The 25,740-nt window shown below is 31.9% G+C and overlaps 1 long non-coding RNA gene across 1 annotated transcript in view; it reads left to right on the plus strand.

Annotated features, from left to right (window-relative positions):
* Positions 1-964: 964 nt before the first annotated feature.
* The window catches only part of LOC134684065 (uncharacterized), a 30,213-nt gene continuing 5,437 nt past the window's right edge, over positions 965-25,740 (plus strand). Inside the window, exon 1 of the long non-coding RNA XR_010101159.1 lies at positions 965-1,054. This is a non-coding gene — a long non-coding RNA (uncharacterized LOC134684065). The remainder of the gene's footprint in view (positions 1,055-25,740) is intronic.

Here is a 25,740-nt window from a genome sequence, read left to right on the forward strand (position 1 = left end):
TAAGTCTTGTATGATTTTGATTTTAGTTCATTGTTATATTTCGGAGTTTAGTATTACGTCTATATTCACTGAACCAGTACACTTTTTTGTCTAGGGGCCAGCTGAAACACGCCTAGCACAACTTTCATTGCGACGCTATATATTAAGTATTCCTTCCGTATCATTTCTTGGAACTGAAATAAATCATAAAAGGCAATATATTATCATCATACAATCGATAAACAAGAAAGGAAAACGTTTTAAGTTGTATGCGACCGAAGCGATTTTTCTGGATCTACCTTCATTAGGAACGTCAAAAAGGCGAATCTCAAACGCTAAACCTTATATAAGAGATTTAAATCAACGTAGTTGATTCCGGTTTAAAGAGGTTTAATTATTATTTTTTTTTGATAGATGCACAACCTTAAAATTTCAGGATACTGTTATCCCATGTGATGTCTAATATGTTTCATAAAAAAAACGACTTCTTCTTTTCATTATTTATTTTGTTACTAAGAATGATTTGATATATGTCATGATATTTATTTATAACTAAGAATAGTTCTTATCAGAGCCGTGTTTACATCATTGATTACAGGTACCCCTCTTGTCGCCCCTTTATATTTTTGATATTTTAAGCAAACATTTAAAAATTAAACACTCAAAAAGTGAAATAATCAAAATTGCACGTTAGGTTTAGTATTTTAAAAGTTTGATCAAGTTTCTAAAATATCAAATTTATAAACGATATTTAGAATTTTGATATTTTAATAATTTGGTTAAAATTCCAAAAATCTAAAATTTCAGAATTTCAAAACTTTAACACAATTTGAAATTTTGATATTTTAAAACTTTGATCAAAATTCCAAAAATCTAAAATTTCAAAACTTTTTAAAACTTTGAATTGATAAGTGTTACACGGACCGTGATAAATAGAAAAATCGTAACAGAAGGTTTTTCGTCACGTGGTCATTTGAATTATCAATGTAACACAGGTAATACCTGTTGTTGTCGAAGAGTAAAATAGAAAATTAACCAACCAACTTACCTCGTGCTGGATATATCTCTTTTTGTGGTAAGTTTTTTGTTTTTCCAATCCAATTATTTATCCAATCCTCATTTGCTGGATAATGCTGATACTTGTCACCATTTTTCTACTTAACACGATAAATACAATATGAGGTTAAAAAGTAATTTTGTATTATAAGCTACCAAACGTCTCGGATTTAATAGAATTAGAATCAAGTTGAGGCATAAAAGAACAGACCAAATAATACGTGTTAGATAAAAAGTAAAACAAAAATCACATATGATAAATTCATTTCATAAACATTTTACATTAAACATGTTATGTCATTTGTGCATGAATCAATGGAACCATAAGGTAGCCACTTCAATAGAATAACAGTAATCTTCATCACGCTGAATTTATTTTTCCATTATTTGTTTATTATTTAATGTAAATGTTACAGGTTTTCTGTTTTAGGCAAACATTATATTTAGTGGAATGACGGTATTATACATTTATTAGTATTGATATCTAATTTCGTTGAGGCATCTTATTTTAAATCATACTGCACTCGATCTATTTTAGCAGTCAAATTGCGTTGACCGTATATTTCTATCTCATATACTGTCACTGAGCAGATATCACTGACTCATCACTTTCCTCATGAATATTTGAATAGAAATTGTCAAAATTATATTTAATTATTCATACGACCTCTTCAACCTGTTCTTGTTTCCTATGTATACAACGATGCGTTTAACGACTCAAACTTGTTTCTTTTACAGTTTTTGGGAAAAAACATATTTCACTTATTAATACTTTTTGTTTGCAACCTATAAATCATTATGTTTTATGCTTCTTGTTGATATTTTAGTCTGTAAACAAACGAATTCGTTCACTATTAATTACGATTTTCAACAGGTAATGATGTACATTTCATCTTGTTGTATGTTTCTTCGCCTGTGTGATATGAGGTCTTTTTAAACAGGAAATTTTCCCAATATTTAAATCAAATGAATAACATTAACACACTAAACAACAATTGAAATGTTTTTTTTTTCTAGATTGTAGTATGAAAACAATAATAGTGCTTTGACTTGACATATATTCGGCCCGAAACGGGTAAAATGCTCGGCACAGCCTCGTATTTCCCGGTTTCTAAGCCTCATCCTTATATCGTTAATATGTCAAGTCAATGCACTATTATTGCCTATATACAAATGCAAATCCGGGTTTCCAGTAGGTGGATCTTTTACTGTATAAACAACATACACTCTGTAAAAAGTGACACTATAGAAAGCTTTAAGATGAACAGCTAGATACCATAACAAACTTTGTATACACAGGCCAGAGTCTGAGCTTAATTTGCTATATGAAATAACATATGATTTTTACCGTATGATAATATCAGATTATAACATGGCATTTTTCATATCGCACGTATTATCAGCCCTAGGTACAATATCAGCCCAAGAGCCGCATGGCTCGAGGGCTGATATTGACCGAGGGCTGATAAAAATGCGATATGAAAAATGACATGTTATGATCTTTTTATCATATGCTTCAACAGCAGAGAAAAATAACACATCCATATATTGATCCTTTTACGTGGTTCCTGAAAAGAAGTTCAAAGAGTAAAAAGTTCACGGACGTCGGAACCAAAATTTGATCCATTCGATATGAAATCTTTCTATCATATGCCTCAACAGAGAGAGAGAGAAAAACATTTCAATATGGACGAATCGACAAAAAAATAATTTAACAATATACATAAAAAATGAACTTTTTTAAAAATAACTTTCTAAATTATGTTTCTGTGAAAATTAAAAAAAACCCAAACAGTTATTTGATAATTTGTTTGTTTTTGTTTTATTATTATTTAACATAATATACTTTCCAGTATTCAAATAATTGTTTTGTACACTACTTTTGTAATATTTTTCACTGAAAACGTAACATTTAAGTGTATTTTCCGGAATTTGCCGAGTATCACCGGAATGCCATGTGATAACGTTACGGAAAGGCATGTGATAACATTCGAACCATGTGATAAACTTTTCATATCAGCCCGCTAAGCACCAATTTCGAAAAATATGGAATATACGTTAATTTAAGGTGTCATGCCACCAATTACTCCCTCAAATTTAGAACGTATGTGAAAGTAGGCCTACTCGGACAAAAAATAGTGCATTTGATGTAATTTTTTTCTTAAACTAACCGACAAATTGTCAGAAATGAAACTTTTGGTGAAAGAGAAATATATTAAGACCATTTTGAGCTAAAATTTACTTGTTTCTAAGTTTGCATTCAAAATTGAGGATTAATGCACTCCATAGTATACTAATTTTAGATTTCCAGAAAACCAGGGGTTATTTTTAGTGGTACCTCTATTCGGAACACCTTTTCTTTTTTATATGATTTTAAACACCTGTTGAAAATTGGCATGTATAAAGCTGATACATTTAGGATTCAGGATATACCTGGTTTCTATGAAGTTAAACTTAAGGTTAAATATTTAGAAAGCTGTGAAAATTTTAAAATTTGGTTGAACAGATAGGGACTTTTAATTGGTGGTATGACACCTTAATGCTTTTATCATACGGTAAAAATTATATGTTATTTAGTCTAAGTATATGATAATACAATTTAATTAAGGTATTTTCCGTATTTTTCGAATTGGTGCTTAGCGGGCTGATATGAAAAGTTTATTACATGCTTCGATTGTTCTCACATGCCTTTCCGTAAACGTTATCACATGGCATTCCGGTGATACTCGGCAGATTCCGGAAAATACACCTCAATGCTACGTTTTCACTTAAAAACATTACAAAGTAGTGTACAAACAAAATTATTTGAATACTGGAAAGTATATTGTGTAAAATAATTAAATTAAATAAATAAAAAAAATAATTAAATGAATCCATTGAAACATAGTTTAGAAAGTAACTTTAAAAAATTAGACTTTTCCAAACAATGTTCATTATGTATATTGTTGAATTATTTTTTTTGTCGATTCGTCCATATAAAAAGAGTTTTTTTTTCTCTGTTGAGTCAAATGATAGAAAGATTTCATATTGAATGTATCAAATTTTGGGTCCGACATCCGTGAACTTTTTACTCTTTCAACTTCTTTTCGGGAACCACGTAAAAGGATCAATATATGAATCTGATATTTTTCTCTACTGGTCCGAGACCACCATTGTCGTCCCTTGATTTAAATATAGTCCCTAGTGTTGACAGTGGGTTACTTGCCATTAATTTTTATACCCCTTCCAAATTTATTTCTCCATGTTCACTGCCTCAAATTGTAAGTAGGGGGATGAAATTACACTGTAAAAAAATTTGGGTCCAGAATTTTAAAGGAAAGTAGTGATTTGGTCCAGCTGAAAAAGGTTGAAAATGAGCACTTCGGAAGCTGTCAAAAGATTTCAAGACGCCCTAAACATAAAATTGTCCATATTTTGAGTTAGAGGCGATGAAGTTTTCTATAAATTTGATATAATTTGTCCCAAAAGTAGTACAACACACTGTAAAAGTTTCTTTGAGAAAGCGCAGGTGGGATTTTTTTTATTTTTATTTATGTTCTAAAAGAAATGCACTACGAATTAATTGTGTTCTCGGACCTACTGTTGAAGCATATGATAAAAGGATCATAACATGTAATTTTTTCATATCGCATGAATTATCAGCCCTTGGTCAATATCAGCCATCGAGCCATGCGGCTCTTTGTTTGATATTGAACCTAGGGCTGATAATACATGCGATATTAAAAATGCCATGTAATAATCTGATATCATTTCAAAATATTAGGTAACACTAATAACTTCTCAAGATTATCAATAGTGCAAGTATTGCGAATGAGATGTGGGAATGTATTCGTCAGATTTGTAATGTCAGTTTCTAAAGTGGTACATGTATTTTATTTCCATAAAAAAATCATTTCATACTGACAAATTCGGTAACAATTGGTGCGACAAAGTATATACTAATAATATAGTTTATATTTATTATTTTTGCCCTCCTTAGCAATGTTTAAAATGTATTTTTTTATTCCAAAATAATAGCTATCGCGTGTATCAAATTATGGTACTCCTGAAAATATGGCCCGTATTAACTGAAGAACGGTTATGTTTAATGCTTACTTACTTCCTTCGGTCAATGTTACTTTTTTGTCTTTCAAAAATTGATACTACAAGTACTGTTCATATTGTTGTAATATATCAAAGAATTTATGATGACAACAAGTTAAGACCAGCTGTTGCAGTTATTAAGTTCATCAATTGTCATAATTATATAGGACATTTTTATTCTTTTATTTGATAAATAAAAATTAGAATAGCCCATACAAAGAAAATAAACTCACCATAGATACCAGGATTCAGTTTTGCATTTACTCTAGACGCAAGTTTCGTCTACAAAAGACTCATCAGAGACGCTCGAATTGAAAAACGTAAAAAAGGCCAAATAAATTACGAAGTTGAAGTACTCCGCGAATATTGTCCGTGTAGTTAGTTATAAGCTAGTAACATAAAATGTAGTCCGCAGTTGTTTAGGATCAGTATTGCCTGAAAAAAACGTTGATGATCTGTATGTAATACAATTAGAACTGTCTTGTTTTGGATAAACTCATCATTGAAACAAGGACTCAGTAAATTTTTTATATACGCCAGACACGCGTTTCGTCTACAAAAGACTCATCAGTGACGCTCGAATACAAAAAAGTTACGAAGGCCAAATAATGTACGAAGTTGAAGAGCACTGGGGACCTAAATTTCTAAAAGTTTTGCCATATACAGCTTAGGAAGTCTATGTGTTAGCATTTCCTGCCAAAACGTTTTATAATCTTTATGTCATACAATTATGACTGTCTTGTTTTGGGTCAGCATTGCCTGACAAAACGTCAACTGGTATATGATCTTTAGTAAAAATATGATATGCTTCTGCTTTGGGTCAGTATTGCCTGCCAACACGTTTATGAACTTTATTTTGTAGAATTAAAACTTTTTGTTTTGGGTCAGAATTGCTTGAAAAATTGTTAAATAGTTAGTAAATGATCTTCAGTTGTAATATTCACTACTATACTTTGTTTTGGGTTAGCATTGTCTGCCAAGAAATAAATGACCTTTCTGTCAGTTTAGTTTTATTACATATAGCAAATCAAGCTCATGCTCTGGGTTGTGTATACCTAGTATGGTAAAGGTATCTAGCCGTCTGTCTTTAAAACAATTGTATTTGCTATTCTAAAAATAAACTGAAAAAAATAGTTCAAGACAGAAGAGAAGACAATTCTGTTTAAATCGTTTATTGCTAAGACTTAAAACGGAGTGAGCTATGTATACTGTAAATTTATGATGTCTCTAGTCGGATCAAAGGGTCGAAGTTGTTCTCCTTAAGGTAGATGGGGTGTCAAAATTATAATCCATAGAATTTCTTGATAATTTGCCAAAATGTAGTTTATAACCGACTTGTTTAAGAACATTAATGTAAAGAGTGGGTCACCGGACTTATTTACACACTACAGGTTGTGCAAAATTGTCAAATTTTGTATAGATTATGCATGGAAAACCAAATTTCCGCCATGAAACGAAAACCACACCATATAATTTTGAGATAAAATATGAGAAGATAGCTCCAATATTATTCTTTCAGATAAGAAGAAGAAAAAATGGGATCACCGGACTCGTTTTCTTGCTAAATAATAAAATGGGTAAATTCCTAACACATTCTATTGTAAAAGTAACACTATCTGAATTATCTGCCCTTACATTTAAGTTGTCTCCCCTTCGTTGGCAAAGTTGGAAAAAAATGACACAAACAAAAGTATCTGGTTTTTGGTAAAATACAACCATAAATATGATAAAACATGGCATATTCTATATTGTAATGAAAAATCTTACTCATGAACCACCTACTCATTTCAAAATTTGCACATTTTATCAAAAATCTAGAACTTGTTTTCTGGTATTTCAAAATCCAAAATGGAGGAAGACACCCTATCTACCTTAATTTCACAGTAAGGCAACCGAAAATAAATATAAGATATTTGCAATGTTACCTGACCGAGGGCTGATAATACATGCGATATGAAAAATGACATGTTATGATCTTTTTATCATATGCTTCAACAGTAGAGAAAAATATCAGATTCATATATTGATCCTTTTACGTGGTTCTTGAAAAGAAGTTGAAAGAGTAAAAATTTCACGGACGTTGGACCCAAAATTTGATACATTCAATATGAAATCTGTCAACTCAACTGTATGCCTCAACAGAGAAAAAAAACCTTTTTTCAATATGGACGAATATCAGCCCGCTAAGCACCAATTCGAAAAATACGGAAAATACTTTTATTTGATGCTATTATCATACGGCAAAAATCATATGTTATTTAGTCTAAGTATATGATGAAGGTATATATCACGCTTTAAATATAGATTTTAATAGAAGAAGTGCGTATTGGCTCCATTACATTATGGATATACAATTCTTTAGATTAATAATTTTCAAAGGCTAAGCATTAAAGACGTTTTTATTTTGAATGACAGAATTGAGACCTTCTATCCATCCTTTTTAAAAGCGTCTATGGCGATTTAGATGTAAGATAAAGTAAAAAAATCACACCGGACGTATTAATATGTAATTCGATAAATTTTGTATTGTTATCTTACGTTTTCTTGAGATAAAAAAAGATCTCGTCATATAATTCGATACATCTCCAAACATTCCCTGACGAAAATGACACCAACGACCTCACTTGAGACGTTGGTAAACATTGTTTTTAATTACATTAAAAGTAATTCATAGTTAATTCTGAGTAATCGAGCACATTGAATATGAAGGTTTCACATGAACAGAATAATGCATGGTTCACAAATAGATCAGAACAGATTTTTAACATTGATAAAATTCTGAGTTTAAATTTTATGATGTTGTAGAGATCGTAGATAAAAAATAAACTGACCACATTATTCGACGTCTTAATTTAAAGTCTTTCAGCCCTTTGACTGTTTTTCTAGTAAAAAAAAATAATCAAAGTATATTTCGTACTTATTAAGTTATTTAGTGCACTAAAATTTATACTTACTATCACGTAGTAAACATATTTATAAATTCATTTTCAACTTCATTCTGAAATCCATGAAATATGTGTCATTAAATGGTAAACAAGCAACATACAATATTTTATTCTCACTTTGAATATTTTACTTTAAAAATGATCTGGGACTGCCTGTTTATTAACTCTTTCTTAGTCCTAAGTGGCTTTATCAAACATGTCGTAACTTAGGAAATTGTTATGAATCGTCCTAATTTTAGGACACCTATATAGGTTTCTTAATAACAATAACAGTACCAATTTGCTGCACCAGATGCGCATTTCGACAATACATGTTTCTTCGGTGATGCTCGTGGCCAAAATATTTAAAATCCAAAGTTTATATATCTAATGTGTTTTTTTGCCCTGAACGCAAAGATATAACATAATTAAAAGTATCTGTATGACACCATTCTATTAACATTTGAAGTTATCAATAAGAAAAGGGATTAATATAACGATTAAAACTATGTTAAAAAAGACAACGTTTTTAATTCAATTGATGTTAAAAAAAGAAAATTTCACAATGATGAATTGGATATGTTATAGGGGTATAAGTCTAAATTAATAATATATTTAGAAAATGGATAGATATTTTGCAGTGGCAATTAGGGTTTAAACAAGGAGATATTTGAGAAGTTTTAAACTATGAAACATTCAAAAAGAAAGAATGTATTAATAGAATAATAAAGTTAAGATTACATGAAAGAATTTACTCGATCATGCCTGTCAAATGACGACATAAATATCATAATGAGGGACAACATTTATCCTGTTTTATCATTTTTATTAATATTATTTTTTCATTTCTCATTGTCCTGCAACGGGCAATTTTAAATTAACCGGTATTTCAATTTAAATACGTATATACAGAATACACTTGGCTTAAATGTCAAATTTAGATAAAAAATATTTTATTTGCGTTAAGGAAGTTTTCTACTCAATTTCATATTGACTTAGATGTAAATGTAAAAATATACAAATCATTATAGATATTCCTTATATATGGAACGAATATTCCATAATAATTATTTTGTGATGCATTAAAATAATGTATATAATAATATCTCTTTTCTTTTTGAACACTGAAGGAGGCAAGGCTTTTGCAGAAAGGATATAAACCTTAAACGTAAAGATGATAATGATGAATTATGGATGAGTGAAATAAATCGCCCCTACCCTTAAAATTAAAGCAATATATTATTGCTTTTTAATTTTTTTTGTTTTCAAAATCAAAAGCGACGGGCCATTAAACAGAAATGGATGTTTACCCGAGAACAGAACTCTTGGATGGGTTGTTCACATAGTTGTCATCAGATAATTACTAACATGAAAACGTACATCTGGCACAACATCAAATATATCACAAAGCATATGTGTATTTGTTTGTCAAACTAGCAGTTTCTGTTTCTATTTGACAGTGATACTATTTAATGGTCCATGAATAAAAAATGAAGGTTGGTTTGAATGCAAACTTAATTGAAATGTTGCTAAAATACTAACCCCCTAATATCCGCATGTATAGACATTTTGGACTGATTTTCATACTATTTATGACTATGACCACTGGGGCCTGGTTTTTAAAAGTATTTTATGACTAAGACATGTCTTATGATGGTCTTTGGACATGTCATAGTCGTAAGATATGTTTTTGAAAGTGTCCCAAGTTACGATTTTTCATAACTTTTGTAGTAAACTTAAGACCCCTCGCGACATGACTTATGATGGTCTTATGATTATCAACTAAAATGTTAACTACTTTTAATGTGTAATTTCATGTTTATTGCAATAAACATATTAGTTGTGTTTCTCATTTATTGGTATTGCTTTGTTTGGGACGAAACGTCCAACAGCAGTGGCATCGACCCAGTGATGTAAATAGTTATCAAAGGTACCAGGATTATAATTTAGTACGTCAGACGCGCGTTTCGTCTACATAAGACTCATTAGTGAAGCTCATATCAATAAATTTATAAAGCCAAACAAGTACAAAGTTGAAGAGCATTGCAGATCCAAAATTCCAAAAAGTTGTGCCAAATACGGCTAAGGTAATCTATATAGATAAAGGGAATTGTGGTGTGAGTGCCAATGAGACAACTCTCCATCCAAATAACAATTTAAAAATAAGTAAACCATTATAGGTCAATGTACGGCCTTCAAGACGGAGACTTGACTCAAAACGAACAACAAGCTACAAAGGACCCCAAAATTACTAGTGTAAAACCATTCAAACGGGAAAACTAACGGTCTAATCTATATATAAAAAACGAGAAACACGTATATATTACATAAACAAACGACAACTACTGTACAACAGATTTCTGACTTAGGACAGGTGCAAACATTTGCAGTGGGATTAAACGTTTTAATGGATCCAAACCTCTCCCTTTTTCTGAAACAATAGCATAATATCACAACATAGAAAAACAATCTATGCCTGGAATAAGAAAATCCTTACTTTTTCGAAAATTTCAAAGTTTTGTAAACTTGGAAATTTTTAAAAATGACCACATTATTGATAGTCATGTCAACACCGAAGTGTCGACTACTGGGCTCGTGATACCCTCGGGAACGAAACGTCCACCAGAAGTGGCATCGACCCAGTGGTGTCAATAGTAATCAAAGGTACCAGGATTATAATTTAAGTAAGTTTTCATAAGCAACACGACGGGTGCTCCATGTGGAGCAGTATCTGCTTTTTTTAATTAACTAGTAAAGATTTTATTTTTCTCAACTAAGTGATTTAAAATTTAAATCTCCTGCGACATATAATTTGGAATTCTTTCTTTACTAATGGTTTTGTCAGATGAATATTTATATTAATTCGTTCCTAGTTCAGTTAATAATACTATATTAACGTATAAGCACGGGTATTTCGATAAGTGGGTATTCGATGTACCGAATCTAAAAAATATTCACAATAAGGTATAATAATTCACGAAAGCGAAATTCAAGATTTAGTATATATTACAAACAGAATTTGAACAAATTATCAACTCATATTTCATTTCCTTTTCGTATAATATTTCATGTTCATTATAATAAAACATATTCGAAAATATTTAGAATGGAAATACTTAATAGCTTCATACTTTTTTCATCATTTCTTAAAAATAATAGAAAATAGTGTTGACTTGAGATAGTCATAATAACATCATAGCTATGACTCTCGTAAGACAGCTTTGATTTACATCTTATGACATATCATATGATACTTTCGAAAACCAGGCCCCTGATATAACTCTTGATACAATAATCAAGTGCCGACTTGTTTCTTTATTATTATGAGGCTGACTTCATGTTGGAACTTCTTAGGTAGACAGATAAGAAGTTAGCAATTTCCTTTAACCCTATTTTCCGCTATAAAGATGATGTTCTTTCACTAAATAATTAAAAATTTGGTGACTATGTGGAACGCATCTATCCCATCAAACTAGAGATAAAGTTACTACAGATATAGTTTAGTCTGCCTAATATCTTGACTTACATATATAAATTGCCAACAAAACTTTACGACAAAACAGATGATTTCATCTTTCCAATTTTGAACTTTCCATTTCTAAGTAGCAACATTCCAGAAGCATCTGCATACGGGGTATATATCTCCCAACTGATACGATATTCCAATGCTTGCATTTCCTATCATGATTTTCTTGATAGAAAGTTGCTGCTCACAAGGAAGCTATTAAACCAAGAGTTCCAAATGGTGAAGTTGAAATCATCCCTTCGGAAATTTTACGGACGCCATCACGAGTTGGTTGACCGTTAGGGAATAACCGTTCCACTTATGACATCGGATATGTTCCTTACGTCGTAACTACAATCCCCTTCCCTTTCACGAATGTGACCTACCGAATTAGACAATTTCCGGATTTTTTTCCCACATAAACAACACGACGGATGCAGGATCTGCTTACCCTTCCGGAGCACCTGAGATCACCCCTAGTTTTTTTGTGGGGTTCGTGTTGTTTATTCTTTTGTTTTCTTTGTTTTGTCATGTGTGCTATTGTTTGTCTGTTTGTCTTTTCCATTTCAAGCCATGGCGTTGTCAGTTTATTTTAGATTTATGAGTTGACTGTCCCTTTTTTTAATCTTTTGTTCCTCTTTTAAAGTTAAGTGTTCTATAACAAATGCATTGCCAAAGAAGCTGTCTTTAAAACAAACAGTTTTTTCTTATTTATTAAATAAGTGATACCGTTCTATTTTTCTTATAGAATTCTATCGTTCAGTTGATCTCCAGTCACAAAATGGCAAAATATGATTTATTAACTACATTGCTTTAAGTATTACGGTGACCAAACAGTTTAAAAGAAAAAACTCACAATCGGTTTGAAAGACTTACATCATAACAAATAGTTCATAATTAGATTATAATGTATACGCAAGGGAATCGAATTCATCAACCTTCCTTCCAGTTGATGTTTCGTCTGTTTTTATAGGTATTCATTTGACATGGCTATGTACTTAGACATCCTGTCATTATGTTATTGTTCTTTGATAATAGTTGTATTCTTCCTTTATTTTTGCTTATATGATTTTTCTGTATGCCTTTTAGGGTTCATTTGTTACAATGACGTGGCTCTGTTCTTATAAACCCATTATTGTTCTATGATAATTTTTGTATTCTTGTCTTTCATTTTATCTAATATGCTTTTTCTATATGCGTTTTTGCTTTTTGTTTGTTACATAGGACGAGGTGCAGTACTTGTACATTCCGTCATTGTGTTTTGTGTGCCATGGTTAATGTTTGTTTATATATTTGTTTAGTTTTAAAATGATGAAGGTTATAACACAAGGTTGACTGCTGTACCTGTAATTGGACATTTATTCCTATTCTGTCTGTTATTTTGTTTATACATCATTGTCATTAGAATGAAATTTTATGCGATTGTCATATCAGTAGATGTTAAGCTAGCCATACAATTAGATTTAATCCACAATTTTTTACATTAGAAAATGCTTGTACCAAGTTAGGAATATGCCAGTGTGTCGTCCATTTTGAAGGGCTCTGAAATAATTATTGTAGAAGGATTATTTCATATGACCTTTTATTGTTTACCATATTTTTCTCTATTAAAATGGCAGCTTTTATCAATATGTTCATGTTAAGTAGTATTTTTAATAATAATTTTTATAAAATATTAAAAAAAAATGTTATATAGATTTATATATATATAACTCGTCTAAACATCAACCCAACAATGTAAGATCTGTAAATTTGCTTTCGCAAATTTTTGGTTCTTCTCTCGCCGGGATTCGAACCCATGCTACTGTGATATCGTGACACCAAATCGCCTGCACTGCAGCCGTCCCGCTAGACCACACGACCACCTGGGCTCTCAATAAAAGAGCTTTCGGTGGGCATGTGTTACCTTTCGACGTCAGTTTTAATCTAGCGGCGTACTACAGTACATGATATATAAGGCATGGAGATGTTATGGTTACAGATCCTACAAATTAATGTAAGATACAGTATATATATATATATAAAAAAGATTGTCTAAAAAAGATACGTTCTTTCTTAAATCAAATCAAAGAAAGCTTTCTTATCACTGTATTTATTGTGTCTTGTGTTTAACTAAGCCAGTATTAGAATTAAAGATTGGAGAAAAAGATAGAACAACAACCGTAAGAAAACAATTCTTTCAAATTTTCTTTTTCGTGCTTAAATTAATGTGTTGTTTTCAACAGTCATAAACATAACTTATATTACTTTCCCCCTGTTTGATGGTTATTTCAACATTTATTGGGGGCTGTTGTTAACGTTGTAGAAATTAAACTTCTGTCATAAAATATTACCAATATAACATGTATAACAGGTAAAACTTTTATAATCTGGTCACCTGTAATTACCTTTACCTGTTAAAATTAAACTTTTCCTCGGGAAGATTTAGAAAAGAACTAAAAGCAACTCTTGCCGAGGCTTTCTCTTCTTTCTAAGCGAGTACACATACATTTAGTATACTAGTATTCGACAATGTACATTTAATGAATATATCTTACGATTTATAATTTGCGCATTTTTTATTTGAATGCAAGTCTCTGATGTTTATCATTTTACAAAGAAATCTACTCAACTGCGCGAAGATGACCCCAAATTGAATTGTCACGGAAGAAACCGTTTGCTTAATATGGAGTTGGAGTAACAAGAGACTTTATTGGTACAAGTTAGAATGAACAAAATTTTTTACTCGTTTATTATACATTATTTTTTTATTGACTGATAGCAAGATAAAAACAAGTGTTTTGGAGTTATTTTTGTTGTTCATATTTTCCACCGGTCTAATTCTGCTACATGCTTGCAGTAATGTACGATCATAGTACATTAAAGCAATCAAACAACTCTCATATATACATGATATAGGTGGTGTATTTATTAATATTTGAAAATGACTTTTTAATCGGAAAAAAATCAACCTGAATATTTAATATTAAATCTTATTTTTTTATATTTAAAAAACAAGACAATTTATAAAAATAAGAAAAGTTTTTTTTTAATAGTAAAAAATTATTTAGTAAAATTAGATAATGATTTTTTAAAGATCAATAAATATGATCTATTCTTTATATTAAATATTATTTATTTATATCAATAAATCGAATTTTTAATATTAAAAGATGATTTTTTTAATATTAGAAAATAAAACCTATTAATTAATACAAAAAAAAAATGGCAATTGTTTAATATTAAAACATACTTATCAATTGGCCTAACCCTTTCCCTTTAAGGCATTTTAGGCCTGTATTCATCGTAAAGACACTATCAAAGTTCAAATGAATACTGCATTTGCATCAACGGTCATGCACATGCCATGTTGGGTTCAAATGAAAGATAATTGGTCGAATGTTTCAGAAAATTAAGTTTGAAGATAATTCGTCCTGATCATGTGGTATATTTCCAAAGATCACTTTACTGTTGGAGAAAAAGTGAAAAAAATACGAATTCCTTGGTCAAAAAGTCGCACAGAGACATATAAGGGCAAGGTTTTGATGGAACACAATAGCCCGAGTCTGTTAAAGACAGACAAGTTATCATACTGCTTTCAAAAGAGGCATAACGTGCAATAAGCCTTGAAATATAGATGTCCGTAACATTCAAAATAACTGATTTTAGATGCTCTTATCGTCGAATTTTAAACTTATACAAATGATGTTGCTGGAAAGAGGTTTTCCGATGCTAACTCATCTACTTTTAGTATGATTTCAACCTTACTTTGATGTCTGGTCACATAATATGGCAGGAAGATCCCTTAAATTTGTTTTTACAAGGGAAAATTTATTGAACCAATGCTAACTTGATCATACACACCCTGGACCAAGCCAAATTGAGCAAATGGGGTAAAAAAAATGGGTAAGGGGAAGGGGGCAATTTGGCACATACTCTCTTTAATAAACATTACGGAGGTTTTCATTTTGAAATTGAAAGTAAAGTTAAAGTCATAAGAAACCTAAAATTAAAAAAAAATATGCATATGTTTTTATAACTAAATGGATAGTTTTCATTATACAACATATGTACATATACTTTTTTCTGAGGATTTTTTTTTTAATTTGTCCAAATTTAGAAGAAGTTTACTTATTTCTAATTGCTTGCTTGCATGAAGCAATTCGCCGACATATTATCCGTATGCATAGTGACCCGAGCGTAACCCTCCTCGTAAAAATCCGGTGACCACAGTACGCATGGATCTGTCATTGAAATCAACAAACATCTGATTATACATGTTAAACACGTGCTCAATACCCATACTTTTTGTGATTTGTTTACTATAAGGTGACAATCGGTAAAATCTCGGGTTCAAAACACGGCATTCAATGAGCAGCCATATTTGTTAAATCATAACAAACAGAGAGAAAAAAATTACCATTATATCATATGTTTGCGAAAATAATGATAAAATCGTGCACATAGGACTAAGTTTATGATGTTTACATGCATTGGTTCAAGAATTTGACAAGCAATATTTTTCACCACTCACTCGTTTCATATGACTTAAGTTAAGTTACTTTTAATATAGGAAATGATTCTTCCAACTCCGGCACTGAAATTCGAACACGCAATCTTACCGCCTGAAATAAAAAAAATAAAAATACAAAAAATACTCACCCAGTTTGTTTTCTATAAGAAATTATCACATGACTCATTTTTGTTGCTAAAAGTATGATTTTAAGGCAAATATAGGAGTCAACTCTTTAGAATGTAATGTTTTCATTGGAATATATATGTTCCTCTATTTAAACAAAAGCGTTTTCAACTTTATCATAGCCCAACACTTAGTAATCCATGTTTTGTTACATATATTTCCCATAAAATCTTTAAGAAATGACTGCGGATTTTAAGCGCATTTCAAGTTTGTGACTACGCTGTTACACTAAAAATTACATTTTCAACTAGTGTACTTGCAGATCTATAACGTTAATACTATTCTTTAAAAAGCCATTACATAGTTATTGAAAAAAGTCATATATCGGCTAAAAAGAGTAAAATGGAGAATGGAAATGGGGAATGTGTCAAAGAGACAACAACCCGACCAAATAAAAGAACTGTTTTCTTTGCACTTTTTATGAACATATTCGTTAAAATTCGAAAAATTACACATCAGTAACAGACGACTTGACTATAAACTGATGATAATGAACGTTTGATGCACATAAACCATTAACTACATCTGTACGTCAGCAAATGGCGATGGAACAAGTCTTAATGCGCCCAAAATATCTTACAATTGGCTTCCCCGGCAAGTTGTGAAAGGGAAATGGTTTAAATTAAAAATTCGACATATTTATATATAAAAAAATAAATTTAATATTAATAAATGATTTATAAGTATTTATTCATAGGGAATAAATTCCACAACGGCTTGACATTAGTTGTTATCTATTCTTGTCATGTGTAAGAGCTTTTGATTTTGCCATTTGATAAGGGAATACGTTTTTAAATTTAACTCAAAGTTTAGAGATTTTGTTATTATACCATTATACAATAGTCATGAACCATTCTTCAAAATGATATTCAACGTATATATACTTTATTTACGTCAGATATCAATAATCAATAAATGTTAGAGAAACTCGACAAGTGCTATACAAGTTATATATAGGTATTTCAAATGCATATCACGTTTAATTGAAATTTTTACCTGACAAACGGGAGATAATCAAATGTTTATCATGTTCGATCACAGCCCATTACATGTGATACTTATGGTACAGTGAACGTAAACATAATATATACGTCAAGCCGCATGTATGCTTTTTCATTGAGCTTTGAAAAGAACCTGATATTAGCTATAATTAAAATAAATAAAAAGAGGACGCATATTTCTGTATCTTTCTTCATATTCCTTTTTGTGAAAATGCCAACACTTCGTTATCAAGACAATAAAACAAAAACTTTGGTTTTAAATTTCAAATACTCATCGACAACCTAAAATATAGTTTTTTCATGATTAAAAGACGAAGGAAAAGAGAATGTTGATACCAACAAAACCAGATTTCTACACAGAATAAATAAACGAATTTTCCTGTTGTGGATACAATAATAAGTTGTTGAATTAAGAACATTTTAACAAATTAAGCCACCTCGAAAAAGAGGTTGTACAAAACAATTAGAAGTTATGTAAACAGATATATTGTCATGTATATGAAGTTAGCGTCAAGTTCGTTTTTCGTAATTTGATAATCAATATCAACATAACTGGTTGCAGTCAATTCAATAAATTCATATTTTAATTTTTTTGGGCAAAATTTCATTTTATGATTAAATTTGGCAAAATTTTATTTATCCCCGAGTGAACCAGGGTGGGGTGTTATTTACATCGGGGTAGTCAACCAATCAGATTGCAGTATTGTTGCTGCATAAGAAATAAAGTATCTTATTTAAAAGATAAATCGATAACATATAAATAATTATAGTCAAAATTGAAAGAGCAAAACTTTTAAAAAGACATGTACAAAATCATTCGGTAATTCTTGAATGTTATTGTAAGTTCTATTTATCCCCGAATATAAACATACACCACATTTTTATGCCCCCGCAACTAAAAGTTCGTTAGCATTTGTATAGCAGTGTACGTTCTTCTGTTGTGTCGAATACAATAAAACTTTATATTTTCTGACAATGACCCGATTTTGTTTTTTTATACTGCAATTTAAGCTAAAACATTGGTAGCTATCAAAATTGTAAAACTTATTTTTTTTCATCCTTTAATGAACCTCTAATTGTTGAAAAAGTGATCCATGATCAAATATACTATATTTAGGAAATAGATAGAACTAGTTGCAGTATAATATATATATTTGTAGAGCCCAGGTGGTCGTGTGGTCTAGCGGGACGGCTGCAGTGCAGGCGATTTGGTGTCACGATATCACAGTAGCATGGGTTCGAATCCCGGCAAGGGAAGAACCAAAACATTGTTGGATTGATGTTTAGACGAGTTGTATATACATTATGTACAAAGCCATGTATCACCATCAGTGATGGCGATCCGATGGATACATCTGTTGTAGAGTTGTCACTGACTCAGACGTACTGATGATTATATTATTTTTCTGTGACTGTATCTTACATTAATTTGTAGGATCCTTTACTAAAGATAATTTAGCTGATCTCTAACAATAACATCTTCATGCCTTATATATCATGTACTGCAGTACGCCGCTAGATTAAAACTGACGTGGAAAGGAAACACACGGACAGCGAAAGCTCTATTTTTGTAGAGCCCAGGTGGTCGTGTGGTCTAGCGGGACGGCTGCAGTGCAGGCGATTAGGTGTCACGATATCACAGTAGCATGGGTTCGAATCCCGGCGAGGGAAGAGTCAAACATTTGCAAAACCAAATTTACAGATCTAACATTGTTGGGTTGATGTTTAAACGAGTTGTATATACATTATGTACACAGCCATGTATCACCATCATTGATGGCGATCCGATGGATACATCTGTTGTAGGGTTGTCACTGACTCAGACGTACTTATGAATATAATTATTTTCTGTGACTGTATCTTATATTAATTTGTAGGATCCTTAACTATAGATAATTTAGCTGATCTGTAACAATAACATCTTCATGCCTTATATATCATGTACTGTAGTACGCCGCTAGATTAAAACTGACGTGGAAAGGTTACATATGGCCACCGAAAGCTCTTTTTTTGAGAGCCCAGGTGGTCGTGTGGTCTAGCGGGACTACTGCAGTGCAGGCGATTTGGTGTCACGATATCACAGTAGCATGGGTTCGAATCCCGGCGAGGGAAGAACCAAAAATTTGCGAAAGCAAATTTACAGATCTAACATTGTTGGGTTGATGTTTAGACGAGTTGTATATATATATATATATATATATGAGGGTACTTTTTTCTAAAAATGAGCGTACTTTTTATATGGCCTTCCAAATACCGTTTCGATCCCTAACATCAGTGAAAAGACATTTATTGTCGAAATCCGGATCTGGTGTACTTAAAAAATATTGACACCGTATGTTTGTGGCATAAAATCGTGGCCACAAGTTATTTTTTCTGTTTAGCATTAAATTTATATAAAGATCCATTTTGTTACATCTTGTGATCAATTTTATTTGTCAATCGCCAATGGCAGTCAGCAGGATTAAAGAACATCAGTTGTTCGACCTGTTTGTCAAATGCGTTTTGTTTAAATATACTTTTTCACTTTTTTGGTCTTTTGGAAAATGTTGTTTGTGCTGTTCTTAGACCCTTCTACAACGAAATTTGTACATGCACACGTATAAAAATTGCGGTTTTTAAACGAGTCTAAATTGAAAACTACGTTCAAATCTATGATTGCGTTGGATAAAAACCGCATTTTATACGTGTGCATGTAAAACAAATATCGTTGTAGAAGGGTCTAAATACTGCCCAAGCAACATTTTCCAAAAGACCAAAAAATTGAAAAAGTATATTTTAACAAAACGCATTTGACTGACAGGTCGAACAACTGATATTCTTTAACCCTGCTGACTGCCATTGGCGATTGCCAAATAAAATTGATCACGAGATGTAACAAAATGGATCTTAATACAAAACAGAAAACAATGAACTTGCGACCAAGATGTTATGCCACAAACACAAGGTTTCAATATTTTTTTTTGTACACCAGATCTAGATTTCGACAATATATGTCTCTTCAGTGATAGGGATCGAAACGGTATTTGGAAAGCCATATAATTTTCCTCAATTTAAGATTGACTCTTGAATTTTAAGAGTCATTATAGGATGAACGGATCATATAAACCGGAGAGAAAATATGATACATGCCCAAACGATAAAATATATACAGGTCTAAATTGAAAACTACGTTCAAACCTATGATTGCGTTGGATAAAACCCGCAATTTTTATACGTGTGCATGTAAAACAAATTTCGTTGTAGAAGGGTCTAACTACTGCACAAACAACAATTTCTCTTGTATAGATTGCCTAACAATGTAATTTTTTAAGACACTATTTAGTATGTAAATATAAGAATGTTTAAAATATTTACAAAATGATGAAAATAAACGCAATATTTCGCTAGACCAACTAGCTTCTTCTAGCGTGCATCTATCCAGGTGAAATCGGATGTAGATGATAAGAAACTTTTGCCGCTCAATGTATATGTTGCACTTAGCTGCCTTAAAAATACATAATTGGTAGTTGAAATTAGCAGCGTCCATTGGCCGATATTACGGGATAAAAAGGACGATGCTTTGTTTTTAAATTATTCTTTGTCTTTCCTATATCTTTTCTCGTCTTTTTCGTTAAGATCATCAGGTTTTAAAGTGTGGAGTTGGTGGATCCAAAAGTTTTCTCTTCTCCTCCTCGCCGTGGTGTCCCACTCAGTGTTGACTTCTATAATTTGGAAAGTGACATTGTCAAAAGGATGTTTCGTTGAACGGAGATGTCGTGTGAGAGGACAGTTTTTGTTGGTTTTGTACGATAAGCGATGGTCATTAAGCCGAATATTAAATTTGTCCATTGTTTCTCCCACATACTGAATGCCATATGCTAACATATTTATGGCCAACTTGAAAAACGCCTCTTGGCTAGTGCTCCATACCAGCACTTATCATGGTTCCGATTCATTGACGATATTGATTTCAAATGGACAGATTCACCAGAACATCTTAATGAATTTTCTAGAACACTGTAACTCTTTCCACCATTCAATAAAATTTACATATGAATCCTCTATGGAGAAAATTAACTTCCTCGATACTACGAGTTACATCAAGAACGAACCACTATAACGGACCTTCATACCAAACAAACGGACAAACATCAATTCCTTTCTCCTAAAAGTTGCCATTCTAAAAACTGCTCCCGTGGTATCCCATTCAGCCAGGCATTGCGATTCAAGAGAATATGCTCTAATGAAAATATGAAAAATGCTAGACAGGGACAACTTCGTAAACATCTATTTTTTCGAGGATACAATAACAACATCATTGGTAGCGCTTTCGAAAGAGCAAACAAAACTAGTCGCCAAGAACTTCTTGAGTACAAAGATAAGAATAAAGAAGTTAACGGAACATCCCTTGTACTCACTTACCATCCTGATTTTAAAAATGTGTCATCCATTGTTCAGAAGCATTGGAAAATTATAGAAAATTATTTAAATCTATAAAAAGTATTTTGATAACCACCAGTCATGGCCTTCAGAAGACCTAAAAACATCCGTGACAAATTAGTGACTTCTGTATTAGCAAAGCAGCCTACTCTATCGCCCGGTTGCTACAAACAATGTGGTCGAAGAAATTGTTTGTGTTGTAAAGCTGCCAATACAAGCAGTTCTTTCATCAGCTCCGTTACTAAACAAAATTATACCATCTACTCAAATTCCAACTGTAAAACGGAGAACTCAATTTATATATTAACATGTGACACTTGTGGCATTCAGTATGTAGGTAACGGCAGCCATATTAAACCATTCCATACCATAATTAAAAAGGGGGAAGGATATTAAAAATCAAATAAGTTACGAATAGGTAACGAATAGGGAATAGGGAATAGGTAACGAATAGGGAATAGGGAAAATGTAACGAATAGGGAATAGGTAACGAATAGGTAACGAATAGGGAATAGGAAATAGGTAACGAATAGGTAACGTATAAGTAACGAATAGGGAATAGGGAATAGGTAACGAATAGGGAATAGGGAATAAGTAACCAACTTGACGCCCATTATGATTGACAATGAGAAAACTAAAAACCAAAGTGAATTTGAAGTGGATGTAAGGAATTATCGAAAAAAATAGCGACCTTCAATTATGAAAACACAAATACCGTATTGTCACCTGTAAAAGTCCCCAACATGGTTTGCAGAGATATGAGATCGCAAATAATATGTCGCGTATGAGTTGAAATCTTTGAGTTGATCAAAATAAGAAACAGATCTTCTACTTGCAGCGTTTTGAATTATCTGAGATTCATTGAGGTATATTTTATGCAAATGACGAACAGAAGTATAGATTGTCGGGTTCTCTTCATATTGATATCGTCAAATATTAGCCGCAAGTCACAACGTGAAAATATTTAGCAAGTGATCGCAACAAACGAGCTATAAATCTGTTCGAGTCGAGCGTCTGATATTTATACGATATCTATACGAATAAAACCCCAACATATATTAATCGTTGTATAGCAGGTGTTTTCTACTAAGACAGTTTGCAGTTGACGAAATTAAGCTTGATAATGACTCTTGACACATTGTGACGTCGCTGATATCTACTACTCAGAAATTGTGACGTTTATGTTGTTATTGTCGCAAAAATGTGTGAATTAGGCAGCGACTGAAAAGGGTGGTATAGGCGTAGAGTGGACGATAAATAATGTCGATATAGAGAATTGACATCATCCTCTACTAGTACTTATCTAAAAGAAGAAGAAAATGAGAATGGAAACGGCGAATATGTCAAAGATACAACAACCCGACCAAAAAGCAGGAAACAGCCGAACCGTGCAAATAATTTTAATTTCATAAAATGAGATACTTTGTTTTATCCAGCTTTAAAGAGTTGTATAACACGCATACTTAGGATAGCACAAAACTTGGCATAGTTAAAAATAAAATCACACAGTTATACAAATAACCCTTCTGGAGCACCTCCGATCGCAACCCTATTTTAGTGGGTTCGAAATTCTTTGCTTTAACATTTCTAACTTATAGTTTATGTACTGTTTTTTGTCGCGTAATTTTGTTTTGTCATGGTATTGTTTTTTTTTCTCTTATGTACATTTTATTGTGATAAGTTTAATGCAAAAGAAGCACACAAGTATGAATTATCGCGTTTTCGTAACACTGATATTGTAAAATGTCAGCCGCGAGCCACATTGTGAACCTTTTTGTCCAGTAAGAGCCGTTATTTTTTTTAAGAGGATGTATTCTATCTTTCCATTCAACGTTCAATTTAAGAATAGAATGGCACAGAATAGAAACATCAATAGTTTTGCAATCAAAACAAACTTCAATAATTCTGATAGCAGACTTTGTAGTAGTCTTTAAATATTTTTGGAAACCAATCAGATTTACACCGGTATTTCAATATAACTCATAAGTATTAATTGTTCCCTATATGTGTGTATGAAAGTTTAGAAGTCTAATATAAATTTGGTACAATTTCATCATCATGTGTTGTGTCATTGCTGGAGGAGAGATGAGTGGAATATGTGATTTATAAAAATCCAATCTTTTGAGATAATGTTTATTATGTGATGGATGTGGTTAAGATTGATAGTTTTGCAGTGCATTCACATTCCCTAACGAGGCATGCAACAAATACTGTTTAAGATTTATTTTACTGGAATAACATAACATTTGTCTTGAAGATGATGATAAAGCATTCACATCCCTTTGAATATAAACAGGGTAAGAAATCCGCGTGTTCATCGCACGTCATAGATATTGAAAGTGTTTGTGAATGCATCACAGATCAGCTTTGATCATTTTAGATAAAGCGTCTTAGTTGGGATCATCCAATCGCACGCTACTCATTTGCTTGCATGGTCCGCAACTTCATTATATTTAACCTGAAGTGCTAGCTTTGGTTAATGGGCTATACTGTGGACCATTGCATTAGAACTCTTCTAGCCGTTAAACACGGTCGATGTTTCTGTGAGTATCCTGTTAATAGCATAGTTTCATTCATTTCATAATGTAAACCTCTTTAAAATGGTGTTTGGAACATTTCACAAACAAGAATATCTTTGATATAATACATGTTCTCGTTTTAAGAGTAAAAGCTAACTGATAAATGCTAGATCGTTTTATTACATTCATCTGCATACTCACAAATATTAATTAACTGAAAATCGGCAAATATGCTACAAATTTACTTCTTTTTCATCGACATAGGAGCATGAAAATATTGAAAAATAATATATAACATCTCTGTTTTATGAGATAGCATAACAACCGTATTTTAGTGTCAAACAATAGTACGTCAGCGTCATACAACTGTATAAAATCGCAAGAAAGTCGCACTTCAGCGTCAAACAATCGTCATCAATCGTCAAACACTCTTATTACCAATGTTATTTCAACTGATCGGGCGGAGCTAGGTTTTAATTTGCATAAGGACAGTCTGTTTGAAGATGTGTGTGATAAGGATGATTGCCGTTATAATTATTACTGATTTCTAATCACCTATCAGTGTCATCAAAGGAATTTACAAAAGAATTACTGGACATTTCATTGATGAGTTTATCCTAAAACACATATCTATAGATTTATTATGAGCGAACCGGTTAAACTCCGCCCGGGCGAGTGAAATAAATCAAGTTATACTCAAGCGTCATATATAAAGATTAGTCCAATAGTGTCAAATTATCGTACTTCTATGTAATAAAACCGCTTAGAATGACCATAGCAGTCCCAGAGTAATATATATTTATAAATACGGATTGGTCTTTTCAAATGCACTTGCTGTGATTTTAGATAAAGCAAATTTTAGACGACCTATAAAAAAGATAACCCAATTAACTACTTGCAGAGTATTCCCTTTTTTGACTGTTATTGAGGCATATTAAATGCAAAGGTTGCACAGAAGTATAGAATATAAGATTTTCTACATTTTGATATTATAAAATATCAGCAACAGACACAATGTGAACCGTTTTGGCCAATGAGTGCAGCGAACGAGATAAACAGCTTCACATTGTGTCAAGCGGTTGATTTTTCACGATATCTATACGGGGGAAAACACAATTATCTGCCTACTGGTTTCCCCCTCCCTCAGATAGTTTAAAGCTGGACGAAAGCAATCTTCCTTATGTCTATGCACACATTGTGGCGTCGCCTATAACACTTCCTCAGAAATTATTACGTCTCAGATAATGCCTGTTCTCGTCTCAAAGCCGTAATATGAGAATTACAGAGTGACTTAGCAGGATGAAATATACGTAAATATGCATACATATATGGAAGGACGATAAATGAGGTTTATCAATTGACTTGACATCATCCCATATCCATTTAAAAGCGTAAGTAGAGAACTTCGCAAATTATAAAAATGTCATATTGTGAGAAATATTTTCATCTAGCTGATAGAAATTGTACTCTTCAGATACCTATGACAACATGAAACTTGGTACTGTCCAAGATTAAAAGATTTATATGTTCGTGATTTGTATATTTTTGTTTGTATACTGTTGTTTGTCTTTTGAGT

Source organism: Mytilus trossulus, chromosome 1 (assembly GCF_036588685.1).
Source record: "Mytilus trossulus isolate FHL-02 chromosome 1, PNRI_Mtr1.1.1.hap1, whole genome shotgun sequence".
NCBI lineage: Eukaryota > Metazoa > Mollusca > Bivalvia > Mytilida > Mytilidae > Mytilus > Mytilus trossulus.